At 44.9% G+C, this 22,405-nt stretch overlaps 1 pseudogene across 1 annotated transcript; it reads right to left on the minus strand.

The window, feature by feature from the left end:
* Window positions 1-452: 452 nt before the first annotated feature.
* On the minus strand, window positions 453-3,609 carry LOC308532119 (S-methyl-5'-thioadenosine phosphorylase-like; annotated as a pseudogene). The gene is made up of 2 exons: window positions 2,901-3,609; window positions 453-473 (listed from the first exon to the last, which is right to left on the minus strand). The product of its transcript is annotated as an S-methyl-5'-thioadenosine phosphorylase-like (transcript).
* Between the last annotated feature and the right edge of the window lie 18,796 nt (window positions 3,610-22,405).

Consider the following 22,405-nt stretch of genomic DNA (forward strand, 5'->3'; position numbering starts at 1 on the left):
AGCAGGGGGAGGGCAACAGGATGGGGTAGGAAAACAAACTAACCAAGCAGGTGGCCTCATTTGGACACTTGCTTAAGTCTGATCTCTTGGGGAAGTTTTGAAACACAAATTGCACCACAGCGTTAGTCTCACATTATGACGAGTGGACCAGTTATTGTACTGGAGTGTCAGTCTGTCATTTATCGACTTCTTGAAGGAAGGGCAAGGGGTCCAGAGGTGGGCAAACTTTTTGACTTGAGGGCCACAATGGGTTCTTAAACTGGACCGGAGGGCCGGAACAAAAGCATGGATGGAGTGTTTGTGTGAACTAATATAAATTCAAAGTAAACATCATTACATTAAAGGGTACGGTGTTTTGTTTTTTTTTAGTTTTATTCCTTTCAAACGGGCCGGATCCGGCCCGCGGGCCATAGTTGGCCCACGGCTGGTTAGTCTCTTAAGAAAGTAGCTCCCTATTGGCCAAGAGCAATTCTCTGAAAAAGAAGCAACAGTAAATTATTCTAGTCAACAATCCAGCAACAGAGTGATGGGTACAGATGGGTACAGGTCTAGATGTACTATTGTTAAGGAAATTGGCTCTTTAATAGCTTAGCTTTCCAGGAGTGAAGGAAGACAGGGGTTTAAAGTTTTTCTTGATTTATAAAGGCAATATGTCCTATGTCTTCTGTTAGACCCTAGAGCAGTGATGGCGAACCTATGACACGCGTGTCAGAGGTGACACGCGAACTCATTTTTTTGGTTGATTTTTCTTTGTTAAATGGCATTTAAATATATAAAATAAATATCAAAAATATGTCTTTGTTTTACTATGGTTGCAAATATCAAAAAATTTCTATATGTGACATGGCACCAGAGTTAAGTTAGGGTTTTTCAAAATGCTGGCACGCCGAGCTCAAAAGGTTCGCCATCACTGCCCTAGAGCCTTTTCCTCCTCTACTTTGGGCTGCACTTCCTGGAAGGTGGAATGTATGAACTGCATCAAATGAGCTCTTAACTTTTGGCTTCTGATTGAGTCAGACCAATGGGAGCACCTACAGGAGCAAAACGAGCAAGACGAACTCCATTCCTGTACTGTTTACATGTGCTGGCGGCATGCCTGTCCTGAAGGTCACAGTACCTTCAGGCAGCCCACTCTGTCAGAGCTTGGTAAATCCTTCCTCTCTTGTCATTTTATTTATTTTTTTCTTTTTCAGTAATTTTTTTTTTAAATATATTTTATTGATTTTTCACAGAGAGGAAGGGAGAGAGATAGAGAGTTAGAAACATCGATGAGAGAGAAACATCGATCAGCTGCCTCCTGCACATCTCCCATTGGGGATGTGCCCGCAACCCAGGTACATGCCCTTGACCGGAATCGAACCTGGGACCTTTCAGTCCGCAGGCCGACGCTCTATCCACTGAGCCAAACCGGTTTCAGCAGTAATTTTTATTTTTAAAATAACTTTACTTTTTGATTATATTTGTGTAGGAAAAAAAAATGTGAAGAAAAAATATATAAAGAAAATTAAAATGATCCAGTATACCCCCAAAATACAATAACAAAAATTCTATTTCTTCCTAGTCTCTTTGTACATTTATGTAGGATTTTAAAACAAAATTAGTACTGTAAAATGCTCACATGTCCTTTTTTTTTTCATTTTATATTGCAGAGCAACCAATTCTTTAGGACATTAAATATTGTATAAAAGCATGATCTTCAGTCCAGTTGGCTTGGCTTAGTGGTTGAGCTTCGATCTGTGAACAGGAGGTCATGGTTTCAATTCCTGGTCAGGGCACATGCCCAAGTGGAGGGGTGCAGGAGGCAGCCAATTAATGATTCTCTCTCATCATTGGTGTTTCTCTCTCTCTCTCTCTCTCTCTCCCCCCCCCTCTCTCTCTCTCTCTCTCTCTCTCTCTTTCTCTCTCTCTCCCTTTCTCTCTCCCTTCCTCTCTGAAATCAATAAAAATATATTTTAAAAAAGCAACAACATAATCTTCAGTTGGGTGCTTCACAATCAAATCAGAGCTAAACCATAATTTATCTCCAATTTTTGGATATTCAGATTGTATTGAATATTTGCTATTAAAACTAATACTACATTTAAACATCTTTCTTTATATATATTTCTTTGTGTGCATTTCTACTTTTTTAGAGATAAATTTTTAAAGATAAAAGGAGTACAGTAACCAGCACAAAGAGTGTAAGTATTTTTTAAGCCTTTTGATACATTTACCAAACCACTCTCTAGACAGATTGTACCAATTTATACTGACACCAATAAATAGTCTACGAGGCCCGTTTTATCTTCATATTCCTTGCCAACATAGGAATCTCACCTCCCACCCTTTATTGTTATGCATTTAATGGGGCAAGAGTGAATGGTGTCTTGTCTTTTTTCTAAAGGGTTGGCATTTTCCATGTTTACTGGCCATTTACTTGCCCTCTGTTTTTTGAAGCAGTCCGTGTTTTTAAGAAGGCATCTTTCACTTTGGCATGGTCTTATCACATGCTCTTCCTTAGTGGGCAAGGGCATGAAAGCTTTTCCACATTTCAAATTATACAGGCTTTCTCCCAAATGACTAGAATTAGAAAGGCTTATCTTCTGGGCATTCATGCTGTATTTTAATGTCTTGGTAATAAAATAGAGAACTAGGTTGTATTCTTCAGGTCAATGGAGGATTTCTGACCATTCCATGGGACCTATCTGAGGTATGCAGTAAGGTGCAAACTTTTGGCATTTCTTTCAGGCTCTTTTTTTTATTTTTAAATATATTTTTATTGATTTCAGAGAGAAAGGGAGAGGAAGAAAGAGATAGAAGCATCCATGATGAGAGGGAATCATTGATTGGCTGCCTCCGGCACACCCCCCCACTTGGGATGAGCCTGCCACCTGGGCATGTGCCTTGACCTGGAATCCAACCGTAACTTCCTGGTTCAAAGGTTGCTGCTCAAACACTGAGCCATGCCAGTCAGGCTCTTCCAGGGTCTTTAAAACCGGGCCCACCGAAACCACTTCCTCATGCTGCTTCCAGCAATCCTAGTCTGTTGCTATGGTCATACTTGCATAGCAAAGGCCAGCCTTCTTAGCAAGAAACACCTCTGGAACTGTGGTCATGTTGATAACATGCATCCCCCATGTGGGAATCATGAAACTTTCTGCCCAGGAACTAAAACAAGGTCCTTGGATTGTGAGCGCTGTCACTAGCTTCTTAGCAGTCTCTATGAGGGCCTCTCTGGTTTGGGGGCAGAGGGGCTCAGCCACTGGGATATCGCACACTCCTCTGGCACAGGAGTGACTCCCATCATAGAAGGCCTGAGGCCTCATGGTGGTTGTCGATGAGCTGGTCAATAATGACGACATCGCCGGGCTGAATCTCTTCCCTCGAGGAGCCACAAGCTGTGGTCACTATGACAGGAGAACAACCCTCCTCCTTCAAAGCCCAGATGTTTGCCTGATAGTTGACTTTTGAAGGCATGAAAGTATGCTGCTTCCCATGCCTTGCAAGGAGGACGCAATCAACATTCTCTATCTTTCCCGAAACTAAGGCATCAGAAGGCTTGCCAAATGGAGTTTACACATATTTCTCGGTTCTTCCTTCTAAGATTTCTGAAGTGATTCCCATCTTCATGGCTGTGGGGGTGGGCATGCGGGGCAAAGAAGCAGAGCAGGCTCCCTTTCTTGTCATTTCACATGGAAGACTGTTAATGATGCTTTGCTATTGCTAGCTTCACGATGGAGCATACGTCCTGCTTAAACCATTGTAAAGAGTTTCCTTATTAAGATTTCTTCATAGCCCTAGCTGGTTTGGCTCAGTGGATAGAGCATTGCAGTTTGATTCCGGTTAAGGGCACGTGCCCAGATTGTGGGTTCAGTCCTCAGTAGGGGGTGTGCAGGAGGCAGCCAAAAAATGATTCTCTTTCATCATTGATATTTCTATCACACCCTTTCCCTTCCTCGCTGAAATCAATTAAAAATTTTTTTTAAGATTTCTTCATATAACTCAGAAGTTTATTATTTGTTTCCTGAAGTGAACCTCACTAATGTAGGTGGTACATCATTCTATCTAATAAAAGAGAAACATGGTAATTGGCGTACGACCGCTACCCTTCCCATTGGCTAATCAGGGTGATATGCAAATTAACTGACAGCCAAGATGGCGGCCAGCAGCCAGGCAGCTTAAACTGAACATGAGGCTTGCTTGCTTCAGTGATGGAGGACTCCAACGTTCCCCGCCTGCCTTGCCGACCTCTGAGCCTGCAGTTTGAAACATAGTTACAAATATAGAAGCTAAACAAAACCCCAGAAACCTGCTTTCAACCAGCCGGGATCTCAGAGCTGGAGTTGATACGGAGTTTCGATTATAGAACCGAAACAAACGAGATACCTTCTTTCAGCAACGGAGGCTTAAGAGCTGGAGCCGCAGAGCTAAAGCTGGCTCAGAATTAAAAAAAAGAAAAGAAAAAAAGGAGCGGTTGGGAGATTCCGTCACCCACCAGCCTGAAAACAGCCCTCAGCCCCTCACCCAGACTGGCCAGGCACCCCAGTGGGGACCCCCACCCTGAAGGGTGTGTGACCAGCTGCAAACAGCCATCATCCCCTCATCCAGGCTGGCCAGGCACCCCAGTGGGGACCCCAACCCTGATCCAGGACACCCTTCAGGGCAAACCAGCCGGCCCCAACCTGTGCACCAGGCCTCTATCCTATATAGTAAAAGGGTAATATGCCTCCCAGCACCAGGATCAGCGTGACAGGGGGCAGCGCCCAAACCCCCTGATCGCCCTGCGGCTCTGTGTGTGACAGAGGGAGCGGCCACAACCTCCCTATCCGCCCTGCTCTGTTTGTCACAGAGGAAGGCGCCCCAACCCCCTGATCAGCCCTGCTCTGTGCCTGATAGGGGGGAGCTCCCCAACCCCCTGATCACCCTGTGACAGGGTGCGGCGCCCCAACCCCCCCACCCCACGGGCCCTGCTCTGTGTGTGACAGGGTAGAGCCATAACCTCCCCATCGGCCCTGTCCTGAGTGTGAGAGTGGCGGCACCGCAACCCCCTGATCTGCCCTGCTCTGTGTGTGACAGGGGGCGGTGCCCCAACTCCCCTATCGGTCCTACTCTGTGAGTGACAGGGGGGAGCTCTTCAACCCCCTGATGGGCCCTGCTCTGTGCATGACAGGGGGGAGCTCCCCAACCCCCTGATCAACCTTGCTCTGTGCGTGACAGTGGGGAGCTCCCCAACCCCCTGATCGGCCCTGCTCTGTGCATGACAGGGGGGAGCTCCCCAACCCCCTGATCAACCCTGCTCTTTGGGTGACAGGGGGCGGTGCCCCAACCCCCCAATCAGCCCTACCCTGAGCATGACTGAGGGTGGCATCACAACCTCCCTATCCGCTCTGCTCTGTGCATGACAGGGGGCGGCGCCCCAACTCCCCAATCGGCCCTGCTCTGAGCCCGACCAGGGGCTGCACCTAGGGATTGGGCCTGCCCTCTGCCACCCGGGAGCAGGCCTAAGCCAGCAGGGCATCATCTCCCGAGGGGTCCCAGACTGCGAGAGGGCACAGGCCGGGCTGAGGGACCCCCCCTCCCCCCCCCCATGAGTGCACAAATTTTTGTGCACCAGGCCTCTAGTTTCATTATAAAAATGGATCTTTTCCTTACACTAAATTTTAGACACAGTTTATTGCACCAGTAAATTCTCACTTAAAATGCAACGAATATATAGCCTGCAAATGTGAAATATTCTTCATATGGCTATTTCTTATGGAAACCTTTAATAAAATCTGAGGAATTAATATTGAATTGTAATTCATTGAAGTTATTACTATAGAAGATTAAAATAATATATTTCAGAAAATTATCACATAGAAAATTCACAGTAGCCTTATTATCTTACTAGAGGCCTGATGCACAAAATTCATGCATCTGCCGCAGCCCCCGCCCACTGCGGCTTTGTCTGGAAGGAAGGATGTCCAGGAGGATGTCTGGTCTAATTAGCATATTATGCTTTTATTATTATAGATGACCAGGTATACATGAGTATCATTCAGAAATAATGTATACTTAATTTATGTCTAATGTGGCACTGTAGAACAGTGGCAAAGCACAGTCTTTTCAACCAATAGTATTATGTTAACCGGATAGCCAATGAAAAAAAAAAACAACGTTAACCACTACTTCACACAATGAATAAAAATCAATTCCAGATGGATTGTATAGCAGAATGTGAAATGTAAAATAATAAAGTATCTAGAACAGGGATGGGGAAACTTTCTCCTGCTAAGGGCCATTTGGATATTTATAACATCATTCCAGGGCCATACAAAATTCTCAACTTAAAAGTTAGCCTGCTATATTTGTGCAAACATTTAATTAACTCATCCTTAATGCCTTGGCAGGCCCAGACCAAATAATTTCTCTGGCCTATGGCCTGAGGTCTAGATGCTCCCCACACCTGATCTAGAAGATAACACAGAGAATATCTTTAAAAATGTAGGGTAAACAAAGATTTCTCAAAACATAAAAAGTGCTGATGGTAAGGAAAAAGATTGGCAAATTGGACTACCTTAAAGTTAAGAATTTCTGTTTCAAAGTCACAATTAAGGAAACCAGTCCTAACACTGAAACCAGGCCCTAATCGGTGTTCTGTGTGTCTCCCCCCGCCCCCCAGATTTTTAGTGTATTTCAGGAGATAATAATAGGCCTGCTCACAGCACTCTGGAGACCACCAGACCAAGCTGGATCAGAATAGTCCCAGAGGGTTGATCAGGAGCACTTACGAGTAGCAACTAAATGATCCTACGATGACCTTCATAGCACAGTGAAACTAAGATTCAGGGAACTCAAGTAGCAGATATGCTACATTTAGCACTCAGAGCCCATTAAGCAGTGAGCGGTCAGTCAATAAAGAAGATCCCATGCAGACAATGGACACAGACGCTGGAGGGGACGGGGGGGGGGGGTGGCAGCTTGCCCGGGGTGGGAATGGCGGGGGTCGAGGGGGAGGGTCAATTGAGGAAAAAGGAGACCATTACTAAGTAAAACATATGTAAAACCTTAGACAATAAAAAAAAAAAGAAGATCCCATGCAGAGACCAAAATTGGACACATAGGACTGACTAATCAAACTTTGCCTGGCTGGAATGTCTTTGTTCTTTCTTGCTTCTTCCACATCCCTTATCTAAGATCACTTAGTTCCAAGAATGCCCAATCCAATGTGGTTAATAAAATTATATAAGTTTCAGGTGTACAATTGGTTAGTTAAAATTATAGGTTGCAGGTGTACAGTTCTATAATACATCATCTATATATTGTATTGGTTGGTCACCACCCCAAGTCAAGTCTCCTTCCATCACCATTTATCCCCCCTTGACCCTCTTCTGCCTCCCCCTACTCCCACCCCTCTTTCCCTCTGGTAATTACCATACTGTTTTCTGTGTCTATGAGGTGGTTTTTGTTGTGTTTTTTGTTTGTTTGTTTGTTTTACTTAATTCCTTCACCTTTTCACCCAGCCCCTCAACCCCCTGCCCTTCTGACAACCTTCAGTCTGTTCTCTGTATCTATGAGTCTGTTTCTATTTTGTTCATTAGATTCTATATATAAGTGAAATCATATGGTACTTGTCTTTCTCACACTGGCTTATTTCACTTAGCATAATACTCTCCAGGCCTATCCATGCAGTCACAAAGGGTAAGATTTCCTTCTTGTTTTTTTACTGCCAAGTAATATTCCATCAATTCAAGCCCTTTAATTAGAATTAACAAATATGTATAGGTCCTTTCTAACTCCATCCTTCAAATTTTCTTTGAGAGGAGACTGTCTGACCAGCCTTGCCTCCTGTCTCCCCATCTGGCCACCTGACAAATCAATCTTTGTGAAAATCTGTTGCCTTAGGCTTTGGCTTTTCTAGGTGCCATGAGCATCAAATTCACTAAATTTGTTCAGTAACATTGAGAGAGGGGAAAAAAGGAAGTTACAGAGCGGGGGCGGGGGAGATACAGACAACAAATGGCTGGTATCCTAAATATACATAGAAGTCCTAAAATTCAGTAGAGAAAAGACAATCCAACTGCAATATGGCAACAGACTTGAAAAGTCCCTCGCAAAAAGTATACCAAAATGGTCAATAGACATTTAAGAACATGCTCAATATTATTAGACATCAGGGAAATGGAAGACAAAAACCATTTTTGTAGGTTTGTTGTGGTGTACCACCAGAATGACAAAAACAGAAACAGGCAGGAGTCGGGGTGGGGAAAAGCGACTGGGGAGAGGTCAATGGGGGGAAAAGGAGACACATATAACACTTTCAACAATAAAGAATTTAAATTTAATTTAAAAAAAACACACACAGAAACAAAGCAGAACAAACAAAGTGTTAGTGCAAATATGGACCAATAAGAGCTTCTATAAATCAATGGGGAGTGCAGTATAAATTTGGAAAGCTATTTAGCAGTATTTACTCAAGTTGATTATAAGTGTACTTCATAATCCCTCAATTTAACTCTTACCTTTATATAGTAGCTCTCCCCTTCTCCCCATTATCTGCACTTTGGCTTTCCATGTTTGAAGTTATCCACTGTCAACCGTGGTCCAAAAAAATTAATGGAAAACTTGAGCAATAAACAATTCATGTTTTCAACCATGTGCTATTCTGAGTACGGTGATGAAATCTCATGTCCAGAGTATGTACACGCTAATGCTCTCCGCCAGTTAGGGACTTAGTAGTCGTTTTGTTCTCAGATTGACCGTTGAAGTATCACAACGCTATGTTTAAGCAGACTTGTTTTACTTAGTAATGTTCCCAAAATGCAACAGTAGTGATGCTGTCCATTCAGATATGCCAAAGAGGAGCCAGAAAATGTGTCCTTTAAAGTGAAAAGGCGAGCACAGTACATTAAGATATGTTAAGAGAGACCAACTTCACATAATTTTTACAGTCTATTGTTATCATGGTTCTATTTTATTAGTAGTTATTGATGTTAATCCTCTACTGTGCTTAATTTACAAATTAAAATGTATCATAGGTGTATATGGATAGAAAAAAACATAATATACATAGGGCTCAGTATTATCTATAATTTCAGTTCTTGTAATGTTTCTCCCATGAATAATGGGATACAACTGAACTCAAACAAAATGCACACAGGTGCATCAAAGGAAAAATTCAGTAATATTCACCATATTATTGGTAGCAGTCCAAAACTGGAAACAACCAAAATACTAATCAATAATAAAATATTTAAATAAGCAAACACACATACTGATATTATTCAGGAATGAAAATGAAAAAAAAAAAGTTACACACACAAAAAAACACAGATAAGTGAAAGAAGTTAGATACATGGTGTTAATACGGTGCGATTTCATTTGCATAAACTTCACACTGGCAAAAATATTTCCAAGGTGAAGTCCTGACAGTGTATATATTTAGGGAGAAGAAAAGGGTTGAAATTGGGAGGGGGTCTGAGATGAAGAGCGGGTGAATTTAGGCTGCTGGTAAATGTCCCATTTCTTATGGCTGTTGAGTTTGCACAAGTTTACTTGCAATAAGTTATTAAACTACACACTTAGGACTTTTTCACTTTTCTGTATGTATGTTATACTTTGAGAGCTTTTTTTAAGTACACAGACTCAAATAGAGGAAGTGATCACGAAACAAGTAGTCAATGTTAAGGCTTTTGTGATGCAACTTGGACTCCGAGGACTTTCTAAAAAACCTAATCAGGTCGAGAATGTTTCCTCTAAGTGACATGGGATTTACATGCTATCCAATATTTTCTCTACATGCTTTTTATCTGTTTTTTTTTTTCCCATAGGTAAAAGAGATAAGAAAGGAAATGGATATTTTGGAGTGTAAATACTGTGTAAGTCAAATGATAGATGCTTTACATGTTTGTTTTTTAATCATCAAAAAATACCATGGTTCAGATTAAGAAATTGAGATTCATAAATGTTAAGTAACGTGCCTGAGGTCATATATCTGAAGGATATGTGTCGAAGGACATAGCTAGTAAGGGTTAGAGTCTGATTTCATATAAACTACATACTTTGCACATGAAACTGACATGAGAAAAACCTGAACTTTACTGTCAAAGACCTGAACTTATGCTATTACCTCATCATATATACTTGTAGGACCCTGGAGCAAGATACTTAACCACCTGAACCTTGTTTTCCTTATTCTGAAACAGAAATCTGGAGGTTACTACTGCCCCGCCCACATCCCCTTTACCACCCAGAGCACCCATCTCCCATCCGCAGTGAGCACAGGCTGACAAAGGCCCCCTTCGGGTTAGACTATTGCCCCCACCAGTGTTGTTCACACAGGAACCTCCCTCTGTCCCCAGCGATCTTTACCAGTGCCTGTTGGATACACAGGCTGGCTCATTGCATCTAGGGGTTCAACTTTGTGGTGCAGTTTGTGCTCAGAGCTTTCCAGAGACCTCTTTCTTGCTCCGCTTTTATTTTCTGCCCTGTCCTGCTTCCCTCACTCCCCTTCTCTCAGGGCACTTTCTCAGTAAACCCTTTGAAAAGAATCTCCCTCTTGGGCTTTGTTCTTAGATAACAAAAGCAAAATATATTCACTCAAATGTTATACAAATAAAATGAAATAAGCATATGAGAAACATTTTATTAACAATACTAGGGGCCCGGTGCACGAAATTCGTGCACTGGGTGGGGGGGGGGGGGAGAGTGTCCCTCAGCCCAGCCTGCCCCCTCTCACATACTGGGAGCCCTCAGGCGTTGACCCCCATCACCCTCCGATTGCCTGATCGGCCCCTTGCCCAGGCCTGACGCCTCCGCCAGAGGTGTCAGGCTTGGACAGGGGACCCCCATCTCCCCCTGATCACTGGCTCTGGCCCCCACCCAGGCCTGAGGCCTCTGGCCCAGGAATCATGCCTGGGCAGGGGACCCCCATCTCCCTCTGATCGCTTGCTCCACCCCCCGCCCAAGCCTGACGCCTCTGACCCAGGCTTCAGGCCTGGGCAAGGGGACCATCATATCCCCCCAATCCCCGGCTCCGCCCCCCACCCAGGCCTGATGCCTCAGCCAGAGGAGTTGACCCTCATCACCCTCCGATCACCAATCACCGGATCGGCCCCTTGACCAGGCCTGAGGCCTCCGACAGAGGTTTCAGGCATGGGCAGGGGACCCCCAGCTCCCCGCGGTTGCAGGCTCCGCCCCTGCCCAGGCCTAACGCCTCTGGCCTAGGCATCCTGCCCAGGCAGCGGGGACCTGCAGTGGCAGCGGGGGGCGCCGCGATCGTGGGCTTCGCTTTAGGCACAGGCAAGGGACCCCTAGCTCCTGGGACTGCCAGCTTCGACCGTGCCCAGCTGCCATCGCTGGCTCCACCCCTACTTCCTGCTATCACTGGCCAGGGCGGCAAAGGCACCTGATTCTCCGATCATGGCTGGGGGGCAGGGCAAAGGTGGCCCCAGGGCCGCCTTTGCCCTGCCCCCCAGCTCTTAGCTCCCCCCTGGGTTTCAGATCACTGTCAGTGGCAGGGGGCTTCTTCCTGCTTTCCCTTTCGCCTCCCTGCATTGTGCCTACATATGCAAATTAGCTGCCATCTTGTTGGCAGTTAACTGCCAATCTTAGTTGGCAGTTAATTTGCATATAGCCCTGATTAGCCAATGAAAAAGGTATCGCCGTACGCCAATTACCATTTTTCCCTTTTATTAGTGTAGATTATAAAAGTCTAATACTAATACATGCAGAATTATATAAAAAGTAAAATTTATTATTTTTATTCCTTTTCCCTCAAATATCAAAACTACCACCTTTCAGGTACCTAGGGAACTTGTGTTCTCTCTTCTCTCTCACAGGTCGAATCAAGAAATTAGTGCATGTTCTGATACCTGTGTCCCTCAGCTAATCAGTCAGTGTTGTGGCCTTAATGTCGAGAGGTGTTCAAGAGAAGGAAGAGAAAAAAATGGGTCTGGTCAGCTTGCCTTGGTCACAAGTGCTTCAACCTGGGTAAATACATTTTGCTAATCTAGAGGTATTCAATGTTTTTGCTCAAGTACCTCCTAAAAGAATGTTTGAACTATATTTTTTCCCAGTGTTTAGCTAACGTTTCATATTGATGTGTTAAGAGTGAAACATGATTGTAACTTCCAGCAAGTTGTATATTGCATTGGTGTGTTAAACATTTTTCATCAAAACATTAGCACATCTAATTTAACTTATTTAATTTAGTTAATGTCTGCCAAAGAACTTATTGCTAAAGCCAGTTCTTAACTGTGAAACCAATGATCTAAATTAGGCTTTTCTGCGAGAAGGAGAAACAAATCCTGATTTTGTTTTTCAATCAAAACAAACATGCAAATATATGTTCCCACCAGCTTCTCTCCTCTGAATTCTAAGATGTATACATAATGCGTCATTTTCAGGAGGTAAAGTCATGGAAGTGCAGAGTGGTAAGAAAGGAAACTGTCTTCTCCAATGTTTTCCCTGATTTGCCACTTTGGGGTGCCACCTTGGGGTGCCCCAGCACTGTCACTTCTCAAACTGTGTTTTTGTTGGGACCCCAGAGGACTTCACATCCTGGGATAATGAACCATACTGATTTCAGACAAGTAAGGGCCTGGCAAAAGGGTCTGTGAAGTGAGAAACAGGAAAGGAGGAGTGGCCACTCACAGGACATTCTCTGATCATTGGTTTTGAAAAAGAGTAAGTATGAGCTTTGAGGATCTGGAAAATGGTCCTCTGTAAAGTGCTCTGGCCTGGGTAACATCTGGAAAGCCTTCTTAGATTTTTGGGGCTATGCATGTCACCCCCTTAGCCTCTGGGGCACCCCTTGTGCAGCCAGACACCTGTAGATAAGGGACCTCCACTGGTCTCTAACCAAGATTTCTCCCAGGAAGAGTCCACAGCTGAGAACATTTGTTCCTCTTGGTTTCCCATTGGTTGTTTTTTATTATTATTACTAGAGGCCCAGTGGAAAAAATTCGTGCACTGGGGGAGTGTCCCTCAGCCCAGCCTGCCCCCTCTCCAATCTGGGACCCCTTGGGGGATGTCCCTGTGGGATCCGGCCTAAACTGGCAGTTGGACATCCCTCTCACAATCCGGGACTACTGGCTTCCAACCGCTCGCCTGCCTGCCTGCCTGCCTGCCTGATTGCCCCTAACTGCTTCTGCCTGCCAGCCTGATCACCCCCTAACCACTCTCCTGCCAGCCTGATCACCCCCTAACCACTCTCCTGCCAGCCTGATCACCCCTAACTGCCCTTCCCTGCTGGCCTGGTTGCCCCTAACTGCCCTCCCCTGCTGACCATCTTGTGGTGGCCATCTTGTGACGACATGGGGGTGGCCATCTTGTGACGACATGGGGGTGGCCATCTTGTGCGAGGGCATGATGGTCAATTTGCATATTACCTCTTTATTATATAGGATTATTACTCTTTGCTGGCAGGTGCCTGAACTTCAACCTACTTCAGCACAAGACAGGAATAAATGATAAGAATAGTGGGGTCTCAAAGACCCTAAGAGCAGAATGTAGTTGGGCCTCAGGAATGTAGTGGAATCAGGAAATGGAATTCCAACCATCTTTCTTCTTTTACTCCTGCTCTTCTCAGCATGTCTGATTCATGTTCTTTCTCTCTCTCTCCCTGTAGAAACCCTTTATTTGCTTTCCTGATATGGCAGAATATCATGATTGCTGAAAATGCCTTAGTATAAATATGACCTGTTTTCCAGAAAAAGACTGAACCCAACTCACCAGAGAAAGGAATCTTATAGGGGATGATAGGATCATGTGCCCAGTTCTGGTTCATGGAGAAACATGGGCATGAATCAGATTTTAAATGAGGCCTCTGAACAAATAAAACTTCCAGCATAGGTAAAAAGAGGGGAAAAAAAACACCAAAAAAAAAAAATTAAAGTAAGGAAAGAAAAAACATCCACCATGCACGCGACGCCTTCCAAGGCCACCAATACCTGGGACAGAACTCACTCCATTCTAAGCTGAATCAATGGATTTCCTATCTTAGAAATATTTTCACATTAGTCTATCCACAAAGGGATTAAGTGCTATATTCTCAGACTTAAGAATTTCATACAATAGAAGGGATATTATTGGAGGATTAGAAATGGAGCAGGAGTGAGCCATCTGCCCATGTAACACCATCATACTTATTCCTAGGATGATAGTGGAGGTGAAAGAAGGAGACTAATTTGAAGTGCTATTGGAAGACAGGTGATTTTTTAAAAAACTGCCTACCCTCAATGAGGTAATCAGGTCATTTTCTGTCCACCACCCCTCTATCCCTCACCCTTGCCTGGCTTCCTTTCCTTACCTGTCACTTGCCCTACTTTCCTTTGTTTTTTCCTAGGAACACTCTTCAATAAGTCTCTATTATATGAATTTTTATTTCAGGGTATACATTTGGGGATTCCAACTTTAGATTCCTGCCCATTAGAATTATCTGAAAAGTTGGTTTACCTGAGCAAATAAGAATTCTTTGTCCAGTCCATGAGTAAGAAAAGCAAAGTGTATTTTTATCCTAGAAAAATAAGTTAGAAACTTTAGCTTTTTTATTACCTTTTTTCAAAATATGTTTTTATACTAGAGGCCCGGTGCACAAAAATTTGTACACTCGGGGGGTCCCTCAGCCTGGCCTGTGCCCTCTCACAGTATGGGACCACTCGGGGGATGTCCACCTGCTGGCTTAGGCCCGCTCCCCAGGGGATCGGGCCTAAGCTGGCAGTCAGACATCCTTCTGGAAGCCCAGGAGCCCTTGGGGAATGTCCACTTGCCAGCGGGGACCAGGCCTAAGGTGCAGTCAGACATCCTTAGTGCTGCTGAGGAGGCGGGAGAGGCTCCCACCACCACCACTGTACTGGCAGCCATCAGCCTGGCTTGTGGCTGAGCAGAGCTCCCCCTGTGTGAGTGCACTGACCAACAGGGGGCAGCTCCTGCATTGAGCGTCTGCCCCCTGGTGGTCAGTGTGTGTCATAGTGACCAGTCATTCCCAGTCATTCTGTTGTTAGGGTCAATTTGCATATTACCCTTTTATTATATGCCTGGTGCATGGGTGGGGGCTCTCTGGTTTGCCCTGGAGGGTGTCCCGAATCAGGGTGGGGGTCCTGCTGGGGTGCCTGGCCAGCCTGGGTGAGGGGCTGAGGGACGTTTTCAGGTTGGCCACACCCCTTCAGGGAGGGGGGTCCTGCTATGGTGCCTGGCCAGCCTGAGTGAGGGGCTGATGGCTGTTTGCAGGCTGGCCACAGCCCCTTCAGGGTGAGGGTCCCTTCTGGGGTGCCTGGCCAGCCTGGGTGAGGGGCTGAGGGCTGTTTGCAGGCTGGTCAAGCCCCCCAGAGGGACCCTCACCCCATGAGGGTGTGGCCAGTCTGGGTGAGGGGCTGATGGCTATTTGCAGGCTGGCCATGGTCCCCAGCCACCCAAGCTCCCAGTGGAGGCTGGCTGAAAGCAGGTATCTGGGATTTATTTATCTTCTATAATTGAAACGTTGTTGCCTTTAGTGGAGGCCACAGCTGGCCAGGGCAGGCGGGAAGCTTGGCTTCCTCCATCGCCAGGGCAACCAAGCCTCCTGCTTGCTCCAGCTCCTTGGCTTCCGGCCGCCATCTTTCTCGGGTTAATTTGCATATAGTCGCTCTGATTGGCTGGTGGGCGTGGCTTGGGGCATAGTGAAGTTATGGTCCATTTGCATGTTTCTCTTTTATTAGATTAGATATTTCAGAGAGGAAGGGAGAGGGAGAAAGAGATAGAAACATCAATGATGAGAGAGAATCATTGATTGGCTACCTCCAGCACACCCCGTACTGGGGAGGGGGAGAGTATCAAGACCATAATCCTGGCACATGCCCTGACTGGGAATTGAACTGTGACCTCCTGGTTCATAGGTCGATGCTCAACCACTGAGCAACACCATCTGGGCTAGAAACTTTATCTTTAATGAATACATGATGTGTTCCTATATATCATGATGTGCGTATGTGTGTGTGTGTGTGTGTGTAAAGAGATTTAAGGAATTGACTCCTACTGTTGTAGGCTGGTGAATCTGACATCTGTACAGCAAGCAAGCTGGCTAGAAACTCAGGCAGGAGCTGATGCTATAGCCTTGACATAGAATTTCTTCTCCAGAATACCTCACTTTGGGCTCTCAAGGCTTTCAACTAGTTGGATGAGGCCCACCCACATAATCAAGGGCAATCTACTTACTTAAAGTCAGTTAACCACATCTACAAAACACCTTAAAAGATCCCTAGTTGGTTTGGCTCAGTGGATAGAGCATCAGCCTATGGACTGAAGGGTTCCAGGTTAGATTCCGGTCAAGGGCACATGCCTGGGTGGTGGCCTTGATCCCCAGTGGGGGGCATGTAGGAGAATGATTCTTATCATTGATGTTTCTATCTCTCTCTCCCTCTCCCTCTCTCTCTCCCTCTCCCTCTCCCTTTCCCTCTCCCTCTCCCTCTCCCTCTCCCTTCCTCTCTGAAGTCAATAAAATATATTTTTTAAAAATACCTTGAAAGAAACACCTAGACCAGTGATTTTCAACCTTTTTCATCTGATGGCACACATAAACTAATGACTAAAATTCTGTGGCACACCAAAAATTATATTTTCTCCAATCAGACACTCATACAAAAAGGAATAATTTTTACTCACTCACACCAGATGGCTGTTGTCATTTTTTAATTTGACAATCTAAGGGAAAAGAGGTTGGTGTCCCTGACTAAATAGTCACATGTTACATGTTTTAAAAATTCTTGTGGCACACCTGCCATGGCATACCAGTTGAAAATCACTGACCTAGACTAGTGTTTGCTTAAAAAATTGAATATTATAGGCTAGGCAGGTTGACACAATGGACTGCCCACCACACTGTAGGCCTAACATAATGAGAAGAAAACAATATGTTTTGCTGTGTCAAAATAGTACCAAAACATGGCACTTACAGAAACTGCATAATAACAAGTATGCATATTATTAGACTGCTAGTGGCCCGATGCATGGAATTTGTACCAGCCTGTGCCCTCTTGCATGCTGGGACCCCTCACTCCTAACCATTCACCTGCTTGCTCCTAACCACCCACCTGCTGGTTCCTTACTGTTTGGCTCACCACTCCTTAGCACTACCATGGAGGCAAGAGAGGCTCCTGCTACTGCCGCTGTGCTTGTCAGCTGTGAGTCCAGCTTCTGGCTGAGTGGCACTCCCATTGTGGGAGCGCACTGATCACCAGGGGCAGCCCCTGTGTTGAGCGTCTGCCCCCTAGTGGTCCAGTGTGTGTCATAGCAACCGGTTGTTCTGGTCGTTCTGCTGTAAGGGTCGTTGGGCTTTTATATTAACTTGTTATAAAAGGCAGTGACTCACAAAAATAAACTCTATACTACATGCTGTTTATATCTAGACATATTCCTATTTCTAGGTAATCTGCTTACATCCTTGAAAATTAAAAAGAACTTAGTGGTTCTAGCTGTGGCTAAGACACATGAAGAGGGCATTTTTCCTCTCCAGTTTGTATAATATTAATAAATGCCAAGTATTGCCCAATACTGCCCATCTACAGAGGCACTCGAATGCTGGGAGTGAGGGAAAAACTAAGCCTTGGCCTAAGACGAAGCTAGTCAGTTTTAAAAGAAATAGAGAAATCAGAAATCTGGTGTAGGGCTGCAGGGCCCCAGGGGAGATGTAGTAACATCAAAACCAGTCCAACTGGAATATATCCAATTAATTCCAGTACAGGCCATGCAACAGGGATAGCAGAAGTTCATATCAGGAGCCACATATACAGGAGTATCTTGATATTTAAAACAGAAATATGACACATGCCCTAGTTATGGGGTGTAGCATGGCGTTCCCAAAGGGTTAAACAGGTTATTTAGAAATGCTGATTGGCATTATTACCCTCATAAAATGTTTGGTTTTCCCCTAATTTTGGACACTTGGGAACATCATATACCTTTGTCCCCCCCTTGAAATTGGGTGTGGCCAAGTGAGGAGTCAGGCCAATACAACATGAGGGTAGTCATTCATGAGGTCATTTGTGGGCAGAAGCCCTTGATTGCTGGAGCTCAGCTCTCCGGAGCTCTCCTCTCCTGCTGGGTGGCTGAAAGCATGCACTCATATAGGTGCTGTATGGTCAGAGCAGGCTGCAATGCTGAGTCAGCACACAGACAATGGTTGCCCTGGAGGGTGGCTCAGATGTGCAGAGGACTTCAAACGTTGTTCAATAATGATATTTTTCAGTTTTTCTTGTTTATAGCATAGCCTGCCTGGTAATGGCATGGAAATAGGCAAAAAGAATATTTAGTTAAATACCTCTAAAACTGACCAAGTGGTCAGAAGCTTTCTCTCTCTCTCTCTCTCTCTCTCTCTCTCTCTCTCTCTCTCTCTCTCTCTCTCTCTCTCTCTCCACTGTTTGCTGTTTTTATTTTTATGCTGGGTGTGCTATAGAGACAATTGGAATGGGCAATGAGGGAGCATAATTTAGTAATTTTTTGACTGAGGAAACTGATTCCTATAAGCACCAGAATCAGAAGTGTCACCTTTTGATAACTACAGAGGACATGCTGCTCTTTTTATCTTTTGTATAATTTAGTGAGGGTCCTTTGGTTTGTAAGAAACATAACTATCAAACCAGCTCTAGAAAACAGGGTTTATTGTAAGGATATTGAAGGGTTCCCTTCCCTTCCCTTCCCTTCCCTTCCCTTCCCTTCCCTTCCCTTCCCTTCCCTTCCCTTCCCTTCCCTTCCCTTCTCTTTTCTCTTCTCAGTCTCTCTGGTCCAAATGTCTTCATCTGTTTACTCATCCTACATGTGAATCACTTGCTAGAGACCACCTTATTTCAAGCCTGCAAGACCCTTCATTCAAACAACCACCACCAACTTTCCTCTGGATTTTTATTATTATTTTTATTTTTTTTGGGGGGGGCTCTCTGAAGTGTGTTTTATTTTATTGTACTTACTTATTTATTTTCCATCACCATTTATCCTTCTATGCCCTCTCCCACCTCCATTCTATCCCCTAGTCCCCGCAATTACCACATCCTCTGGATTTTCAGATCCCGCTCTTCCCAGAGGATATCTGATTAGACCACTTACTTTGCTAATTAGGTCAGGGAAGCTAAAGGTTGCTGGCCTTTAGGTATCCTCGCGATAGACCTTCACTGACTCTGGTCCAATCCCCTGTGATCGTCGCAGTTGAACTTGTGACCTGACGATCACTCAACAGGTGGCTGGGGCATTTTATTTAAAAGAGGAGCATGGGCAGGACAGGCACCCCAAAGCTTATGTAGCACAATTCCCCTCCTGTCTGGATTTCTTTGGTCTGGACATCAGGGACACCCTGAGAGAGAAGAAGCTTTTTAAGGGACTGCTCCTAAACAACCAAAATCCAAAACCTTCTTGCCTGAAAATTGCTAATATCTGGCCTAACTTATCACCAGGGAATAATTAAGATGCTGCAAACAATAGAACCCTTTGTGTAGTTGGAGAAAGAGGCGCTATGAGTAATGCTGTGCCTTCCCCTGGACTTACACACATAGTGATTCCTACGTTGGGGATATGTGAGAGACACACCTCATGCTAACACTAAATTCCTGAGTTCCCATTCCACTTCTCATCCTGGAGGCCTGAGTCAACTCTTTTCACTCTATGAAAGTTGATTTTATAATGTAAAAAGAAACCTAAACATGAAGTTTAATTTTTTCCTAAAAGTTCTTTGAAATGCTTACTCCCCAGCTTTATTGAGACCTAATTAACATATAACATCATATAATTCTAAGGTATAAAACATGATTCGATGTATGTTTATATTGCAAAACAATTAACACAGTAAGTTTAGTTAATATCCATAACCTCACACAGTTACAATTTTTTCCTTGTGACTAGAACTTTTAAGAATCTACTCTCTTAGCAACTTTCAACCATAGAAACAGTATTGTGAACAGTCGTCATCATGTTGTACATTTCATCCTCAGAGCTTATTTATCGTATAACTGGAAGTTTGTACCTCTTGTACACCTTCACCGAATTCCCCACGCCCTTTTAAATGCTTATTCCAACTATTGAGAAATGAGAAGAGTGAACTGAGCTAGCATTGTCAGTGAATATTCATTCTTGCAACAAACATTTCATTTCGCTCCTAGTATGTGCTGGGCTTATTACAGGCACTGGAGATTCAACTGGGAACAAAAGAAAGTCCCTGCTCTCAAGGACCACGTCATCTAGCTGCGGGGAGAGAGACAGACACATCACATACGTAGCACACCTACACATGTCATGTCAAGGGATTATAAATCTGAAAAGGGAGCTAAATCAGTGCAAAGAGGCAGAGTGATGCGGTGCTATTTTAGGCAGGGATAAAGACTGCTTTGTTCAGATCACCAGTGATCTCCCCTTTAGTCAAAACTAATAGTCATTTTACTTAACCCATCAGCATGGTTGACACAACTCACTGCATCTGCTTAACCTCAGGACAACAGCATTTCCCCCCAGAAGCTGTTCTTTGCAGTCAGCTTTGCAGGCCCTTCCTCTCCTTCTTACCCTCTAAATGAAATTAAGTACAACTAAGGTGCCTCAAATTTCCATTTTATACATCACCAGCCTGCTCTCTTCTCTCACCTACCTACATGCCATCTCCACTTTCATGTATAATCTGCTTCTCAAAGTTAACATACCTAAAACTTGTTTTAGATCATCTCCACAAAACATGCTCTCCATTTCCAGTTCCCTTTCTCAGTAAATGGTAACTCATACCTTCTTCCATTTGCTCACACTCTAAAATTTGGAGTTCTTGACTTCTCCCTTTTATTTTCTTGCTTCTTGTGTCCAACCCAACAGTATAATTTAGCTTTACTTTTAAAATATATTTGGAATCAGATACTTCTCACCATTCAAACCCCCTTATTTCTAGCCTGCCTTATAATCTGACTAGGGGCCCAGTGCACGAATTCATGCACCTTGAAAGGAACTGTGGGCTGCAAGGCTGCGATGGGCATAGGGGCGGGTCTCAGCCCATCCTCCGCTCCCCCGCCTGGCCCCTCCTGCCACAGCCCCTGGTCCTCTGTCTGCAGCAGCCCCACTCCCACACGCTGACTGTGCAGAGCGATTGGGGCTGGTGCCAGCAGCCCTCGGGAGCAGCGGAAGGTGGAGAAGCCCTCAGGGGCAATCGGGGCCAGCATCCACCACTGGCACCCGCTGACGGCACCAAGCAATTGGGACCAACGCCGGGCGCTGGCAGCGGGTGCGAGCACCGGCTGGGGATGCGAATGGGGCAGGCACTGGCAGTAGGTGTGAGTGGCGGCTCTGGTGCCAGCAGCAAGTACAAGCAGTGCTGTCACTGGCAGCGGGTGTGAGCAGTGGCTGCTGGCCTCGATTGCCCCTCAGGAGCAGGGGGAGGTGGAGGAGCCTTGAGGGGTGATTGGGGCCGGCACCGGGCTATTGGTGCTGGCAGTGGGTACAAGTGGGTACAAGTGGGGTACAAGTGGGGCAAGTGCTGGCAGAAGTTGTGAGTGCCAGGTGGGACTGTGGTGCACGGGAGCAAAGAATTTTTAGTAACCACCAGAGTCTCGCCCCTCCCCCCCCACCTTGGTCTGGTGCCCCCACTTACCTTCTATACCATCCTGCTGTGGCCAATGCCTGCCATGTTCCACGCGCGCCCCCTTGTGGTCAGTGCACATCATAGCGACTGGTTGTTCGGTTGTTTCACTGTTTGGTCTGTTTGCATATTAGCCTTTTATTATATAGGATAATACTCTCTTCAGTGGTCTTCCCATTTTATTCCTGCTTCCTTCCTACCACTACATCCAAAGTCAGTTCTTACAAAAAAGTGATCACTTTTTAAAAACTTAAATCATATCATATTACTTTTCTAATGAAATAATTTGCATTTCACCTGAATAAAATTCAGAAATCTCTGAGGCTCTATGTGGTCTGACCTTTCACCATCTCCTGGAGTTCATCTTATACCACTTTCTCTAGTTCACTGTGCTCTGGCTACACTGGCCTCTTTTGACAGTTCTTAAAACTTCAGAATCTTACTTCAGGGCCTTTGTACATGCTGTTCCTTTAACCTGGAATACTCTTCTTGATAGCAGCTTAAATATCTCCCTCACTTCATTTGAATCTACATTCAAATATCACCTTCTCAGACAGGTTTTCCCTACACAATTTGTCTACAATAGCAAGTAGCACCCCTTTGCCCATCACTTCTTTCTGTGCCCTTAACACTGTGCATTATTTAATGCTAATTGCTTAGTCCACCTGACATATTGGATGTGTGTTTGTGTGCATAATTGTTTTCCATTCTTTTCTGAGCACTGAGAATCACTTTATTGCACACGTTTTAGGTGGTGGGGAGTCTTGGAGAGGGGAACACACAACAGGCTCTATTCAGGTGACAGGCTCAGGGGCTGGTGCTGGGGGACATGATCCTGGGGCCTGGGGGAGGCCTGGATGGAGGTTGCAGCTG

Source organism: Myotis nattereri, assembly GCF_964212035.1.
Source record: "Myotis nattereri genome assembly, chromosome: 1".
NCBI classification, from domain to species: domain Eukaryota; kingdom Metazoa; phylum Chordata; class Mammalia; order Chiroptera; family Vespertilionidae; genus Myotis; species Myotis nattereri.